Source organism: Nanorana parkeri, unplaced genomic scaffold (genome assembly GCF_000935625.1).
Source record: "Nanorana parkeri isolate BGI_ZX_2015 unplaced genomic scaffold, ASM93562v1 scaffold537, whole genome shotgun sequence".
NCBI lineage: Eukaryota > Metazoa > Chordata > Amphibia > Anura > Dicroglossidae > Nanorana > Nanorana parkeri.
Genome location: NW_017306805.1, coordinates 789,837 through 797,026, shown reverse-complemented (window position 1 = coordinate 797,026; position 7,190 = coordinate 789,837).

Sequence of the window (7,190 nt, the reverse complement as noted above, 5' to 3'; positions counted from 1 at the left end):
ATGCAATACCGCGATCGCACAGTAAACAGAAGAGTGGCGCAGGTGTATCTTTTGGAGGCTCAAGGGTAGGGCAAGGATTTTTGTGTACACAGGTGAAGGTGCATTCCCCCCCCACTCCAGGTCATAGTAGAGCCACCTCCTCCAGCACACACATACACACAGCAACCCAGCTCTTCTCTCCGTGTCACCCGCTCTGCGAGCATCCAGCGCTCTGCTGTCAGTGCTGAGATGCAGGGCCAGTGGTAGGAGTTTTGCAGCACAGGACCTGCTCAAGGGGCAGCTGCTTTGGGCCCCACAACAATGACTGGGCCCTGGGCAGCTGCCCCTTTTGCCCTGTGTTAAATACGCCCCTGGCCGTAACAGCAGTACACGAACAGACCGCACCATCCGGAGAATTCCAATACTGCAGACTTTATTGAAATTCACAGCAAATCCAGTATATCAGTGAATAACAGTGTATAAAGCAACAAATGCCAGCACTGCACACCCCCAAACAACTACAACCTAGCCCCCAACCAGCTACAAATAGCCATAACAGTTTCAAAGCAAAATACAGTGGGGGGGGGGATTTATCAAAACTGGAGAAGACAGAATATGGAGCAGTTGCCCATGACAACCAATCAGATTCTCTATTTAGCTTGTTCAGTTAAGATTTGAAAATTAAAGAGAGAAGCCGATTGGTTGCCATGCCCACCTGGTCCAGTTTTGCTAAATTCCTATCTGTGTGTTGATGTTCTGGGTCCCCCTTAGCTCTTACTGGCTCCTCCTGCTAACTCCTCCATCATTGCTATCTCTTATAATGACGTAGAGGGGAGCAGAAGGAACCAGAGCTGCGTGGGACCCTGGAACTCGACTCTTTAAAAACAAGCCAGCTTCCATGCAATCTGAGCAGGTTCACTTTTACAGATTGAGAGTTATATAAAATAGGAACACGACTAGAAAAAGAAAATAACCATTTAAGTGATGTCAGATGCCAAATACTTGTTCAGGGATTTCTTTGTATTGCCAGCAGGGACCATCTCACATTTCAACTTCAAAACCATTCAAATGTCATGCTCAACATAAAAGTATTACCAGAATATTAAAACAGAAAGGTCTGTTTATTCATCTTAAAATAAAGGTGGAAAATAATATTTTTGTTAAAAAAAAAAAAGTTGCAAAAAATCAAATGTGTTTGGGTGTGATCTACAGGAAGAAGGATGTTGTGGGATGTTTGAAATGTTTGTGGGTTACATCAATGAAGAGAGCAATGTCACAGATGCCAGTAGGCAGTGTTTATAGTAAATCATGTGAAGAGATGAACGTGGAGGTTACCCATTTTATATTGTGAAAAGACCAGTTTTCTGCTTTTTATGTAGCCCCGTGGGCTTCCACACTTTGAGCCACTGACCTGGAACAAGCACACACATCAGGAAAGGTCCAAAGCCCTTATCTGTATAATTGTTTCACAGTACAAAAGCAAGAGGGTCAGAATGACAGCCGATAACTAGGATTGTCACAAGGAAAGGTCAGCGATGACAAATACCATATATCTCTTGTGTCAGGTTTCCCTTACAGGAGAACTATGAGGTGAGTGCTTTTCACTCACCTCATAGTTCTAGCCGACCTGTGACAATGAGACTGTCACAGGTCAGCTCAGTAGATCTGGAGGTGAGCGAACACATACCGGCGTTCGCTCACCTCTTGATCCTGTCATGGCTCTCTGCCGTGACAGGGGAGGGGCTGGATTCCCCGCTCCGATCCGCCAGCGCTGACTGGCGGAACGGACGGGGGAGGGGGTGGGTACAGCTGGTACGCTAGTTTGTGTCCTCCCGTTACCCTAAGGAAAACTATGGGGAAAAGCCTTAACCCCATAGTTCTCCTTTAAGGATCTGAAAACTGCAAGTAATATTTTGGATTTACAAAATGTATTATTGAGTTTATATAGCAGGAAAAAGATGCAAAGTAAAATGTATAATGTTAATTGTACAGTACCAATATCCTCCAGTAGTTTCCCGATCACCTTAGATTGGATCCTTTTCAGTCATGTTGGTCAATACATTTAGGAATTTAATACTGAGTTTAATACTGAAGTACCTGAACTATTATCAAAAATGTATCTTATTTGTGTATGACTCAGCTGTAGACCCTCAAATCATCTCTGAATTGGTGCTGACACTGTCCTTCCTTCTGGAGGGTGGCTACTTTTGTTCCCCATGGTCCCTGTGTGTGTTATAAAGTAGCCACTGCTCCAAGCTCACTCTTGTAATAGACTACAATCTCACGTTTAGTTTACTAATTTGTATTGAGATTGTACAGTAGTCCATCACAAGAGCGAGCTTGGAGCGGCGTCTACTTTACAACACACACAGGGACCATGGGGAACAAAAGTAGCCACCTTCCAGAAGGAAGGACAGTGTCAGCACTAATTCAGAGAGGATTTGAGGATCTACAGCCGAGTGATACACAAATAAGATACATTTATGTTAATAGTTAAGGGACTTGAATGCATTTTTAAGATTTAACTCCTGAGTTTGGTGTCACTTTAAAGTATTGCCACCAAGATTGCAACAATATTAGACATGCGAGTGGTGGTAGCTCACACAGTGCCACAAATCTGTGAGATCTAATCCTGCTTAAGGCCCCATTCACACTGAGCGATTTATGGAGCGATTTTGGCAGCGATATCGCTCATATTTCCGCACTACATCGCTCTATGTAGCTTCACCAATACATTTCAATGTAGCTGTTCACATCTAGTCGCTCAATATCGCTCAATATCGCTCAATATCGCTTGTAGCTCGTCGCTGGTAGCTTGTCGCTCCTACATGACCCTTTTTTAGAGCGATTTTGAGCGATATTGCTCCTGATTGCATACAGCCCAATAGGAAGATGTCGCGCGACACGTCGCTCAATGTCGCTCAAAGTCGCGCCATTTCCATGTCGCTCAGTGTGAATGGGGTCTTAAAGCCAAATATTTTTTAGTTTTGGATGAAGCAGAGAATTTATTTTTTTTAGTTTTTTTTATTGCTGTTTTTGTAATAAATTTTAAAACAACAGCCAAACAGTATGACATAGTTATTTCATGTTTCTCAATAGTAGGAGTGTTAGAGCAATAAAGTGTTATTTCAGGTATGAAAACAGGGTGTTATAGATATGAATTGGTCAAACTTTACATTCGTAAATAAGTGAACCAAATGGCAGGAGAGGAAAAAGCAGGAAGAGATTAGAGGTATAGTGGGAGGTCAGTTGCAATTTCTGAAATTATTAGGTCTGTCTCTGCATATAATGTATCCAAGGGTCCGAGATGCTCTCAAATTTGTCTTGTCTGTCCTTTAATATGCTGTCCAGTTTTGCATGTGATTTTAGTCTTAACAAGGTGAGGAAGACTTTTGAAAGTCTTTTAAGCTCTTGCTGTAAAGATTTTTACTGCCAGAAATAAAAAGATTCATATTTGAGAGCATCGTAGGATGCCAGGGATAGGTTTGAGAAGATGTGCCGTGCAGGGAATCGCCTTGACACATAGCCCTTGGCCTTTTATAGACGTATATAGCGTTTTCCTAACTGTATTCTAGTCAGGACAGTCCCACCAGGTATGGAACAATGTACCTTGGAGTCCCCATCCTCTAAAGCAGAAACATGATTAGTCTGGAAACATTATCAGGAGGCATGACATGACAAGGTACCATCTGGAAAGGAACTTAAAGTTGGCTTTGACGATAAAGACGTTGATTATCCCCCGAAATGCCCTTGAGCCGTTTATATCATGCATTTATATAGATCATCTCACAGAGGTTGGTCTCCCAAGCTGTCATACAGTATAAGATAGTTTGGTGGAGTTTACCAAAAGTAGCTAGTGGTTTAAAAGAAAAGTGGGTTAAAACAAAGTTGCTAACCTATCAGCTAGAATTTTAGGTAGGAGTCATTATTAATGAGGGAGACAGGCCTATAGTTTGCTACATCACTATTGTTTTTGCTAGGTTTGGGTATAAAACTAATGTATGCTTTATTCAAGTCAGGGTCCAGAGGAGTACCTTTCCTAATTGTATTTAAAAACCAAGTGGGGATTAAGGAGGCCAGCAAATTTATTATAGTATGTGGAAGAGAAGCCATCCGGTATATTTAACTTGTTTAAGCCCTTAGTGACACAGCTTCAGAAATGTTTTCCATTTTTGTTATTTAATCATCATTTCCATCTTCCACATTCATTGCACCTGCACATATTATATACCGTTTTTTTAAAGGACAAAATGGGCTTTCATTTGATGTGACATATGCATATAGAAATTCTTAGTTTTATAGAGAAATACAAAGAAAATGCAAAAAAAATACATAATTAGTTTAGCTAACAGAATATATTTCATAATAAATAATGTTATTTGTCCTGATGTATAGGGTATATCATGTATCTGGGATTTCAGTTTATTTTGGGAGTTATAGGTCACAAAATACAAGGAGTGAAATACAATTTTAGAATGTGGTACGTTTGTCTCCTATATTCAACAGGCACTATATTTTCTTATGTTTTTATTAAATGTATTCTTGTAGGGCCTGTTCACATGAGATCAGGTCCTGATCAGCAGATGTGGAGCTGCTGATGCATTGCGTTTTTGGCCGCGTTTTTGATGCGTTCCAGCGAAAAAAAAAAAACATTTTTTGCTGGAGTGGGGCTGTTAGTATGTTAGCTGCAGCGCAGTGCGTTTTTGACGCGTTTGAGTATCCGGACCGTTTCCAGACCTGACAAAATGTGACATGCAGTATTTTTTCTGTCGTAACCTGAACGGACTGCGCACGTGAGAACTGGAGCCCATAAAACACATAGGGATACATTGGGATGCATTTTGAGTGCAGCAGCGTACGAAGCCGGTCAGCACACAAAACGGACATCGTGTGAACAGGCCCTTAAAACGTTTTAACATTTTTCTTTCTTTTAAACATTTTTTAAAACTTTATATACTTTTTTTTAATTGTATTTTTTTTAAACTAGGGGACACTAAGGGCTTATTTTTTTGTAGAGGGACTTTGATCATTGAAGTTAAGGTAATTGCTAATATGATCCTGAATTTCACAGCATATAATAAGATCGCTCAATATAGTGTCATTCAGTCTCCAGTGACCACTGAGATGTCCACAGAGAAGCTGGGTGATCTTTATAGAGATAGTAGAATGATGTGACTATAATTGTAGCCTTGGAGAAAAAAAAAAAAAAAAAAAAAAAAAAAAAACAGCTGATCAGTCCTAGAATAGGTGGACATGGGAATAGTGAGTAAAGTCCCTTGTAGCTAGATTTAATTCTCGCTATAGGACAATAAGGTCCACCGAGTAATTTGGCGAGTTTAGTTTCCAACTTATGGGGTGTTTGAGGCAAACCTTAGTGGTCAAGTCTTAGCCTGCTTGTAGATCTAAAGGTAAATAAATCTTACCCACACACAGAAGAGAGCTCCTTTCATGTTATGTAAAGGAAGCTAAATTGTGTTTTGAAGAATGTCACTTGAGGATTGTTAGGGACATAATAAAAAAAATATATAAATTATTTTATTAACAAAACACAATACAACCGTCGACACTAGGTTTGGAGCAAGATCCGGAGTGAAGTAGGGTTGCATGTCAGCTTCAGACAGCCTGCACTGACTCTGATATGACATTGTCCAAATAGGACGAGTGTTGAGGTTGCTGCCCCGAAAGCAAATAGGTGGACGAGGAGTAGCAGAAGCATCCTTTAAGATACTAAAGTCCAGAGTAGAAAGTGTGGAGGGTCTACTGGTGCCAATGCACAGGAGAGAAGGTCTCTGAGGATAGTAGATGCAATGCCCAGACCCATGTGCCTGGTAAAGTGCTGCAAATAGAGTTGGTGAGATGGGGAAGGGATGTGGCATAGCAAAGCTAAGGCATGTTCATACTGTGCACCTGAGACTTTGGGTCTCACGGTAGTAGATTTGTAAATTATTAACATTGCCCATTTCCAGATCACTTAAAAGCAAAAGTGTGGGCATTTTCAGGTGACTGCATGCATTTTCATGTTTGCAGAGAACTCCAGTAACCTGAAACCCTGGAGTACTCTCAAAAAGAAAATGCTACCAGAGTGTGCATGGTAGCAATGTAACACCTCTCCTTAGCACAATCTGTGGCTTCCTATAGGCTAGCAATGTGATGAAAACCCTCACTGGCCAACAGAAGGCTAAGTGGTGGCATACATGGCAAGCAAGAATTTTTTTTTGTGGGGCAACTCAGAAAAATGCAAGCAAGAACCTGGAGGTGCCTGCCACCCAGAAGAGGAGCCAGTTTACATTTCCTAAAACCACCCCACAGGTTCACTTTAACGCTGTCCCTGCCACCGCCATAAGGCATACGCCAGCTCAGTATGCCTTACGGCGGTGGCATTTACAGTTCTGCTATAAGCTCATGGGTGCACACTGTGATGTTGGGGAACATTACAGCTGATCGGTCCTGAAATGTCACTTCTATCCGACTTTGAGTGCAATCTCACATTCCAGTGCACTCACAAAGTCGGGTAGAAGTGACATTTCAGGACTGATCAGCTGTTCCAGGGCAGATCAGTTCTCCTGCACATACGATTTGCGATGCCGATCTGCCCTGGAACAGTTGACAAAGCGTTGGAATGCTTCCCCTATTGGCGGTCACACATTCCACCACCAAAAAACTGGGTGGGATTACCTTAAAACGTGTGACCAGTCACAAACTTTGATAGAACACTGCCATCAGGGGGGTACAGCCAGTACCCATGTGAGGCGTCTGGGGAGCCCCTTACATGGGTGTCAGCTGTACCAGGGGCGACATGGCAGAGGTGACTGGAAGGGGGTGGAGGAGGCCAGGCCCCAGCAGGTAAGAGTTGGGAGGAAGTACAGGGAAAGGGCCAGCCCACCTGAGACCATGCAGAGCCCACCATAGAGTCTCAGATGGGCTGTGCAGGATCTATGGTGTGCTCTGCAGGTTCACTCTCAGGTGGGCTCTGCAGGGTCTCAAGTAAGCCCAGAGTCCAGTGCGTTACTAAGCCCAGTGCATACTGTGACATTAGAGACCGCCAGGGGGGTTGGGGGGCCAGTGTGATCCGCTATGCCCCCCCCCTTTTGGGAGAGGGCCCCCCCAAGATAAAATCTTACACCAGGGCCGTGTTCATTAGGTCCGCCATGGGTGGTAGTCCACATCATTCTAGCATGACAGGTCCATATTTGGTTCCATCTGCTGGTGAG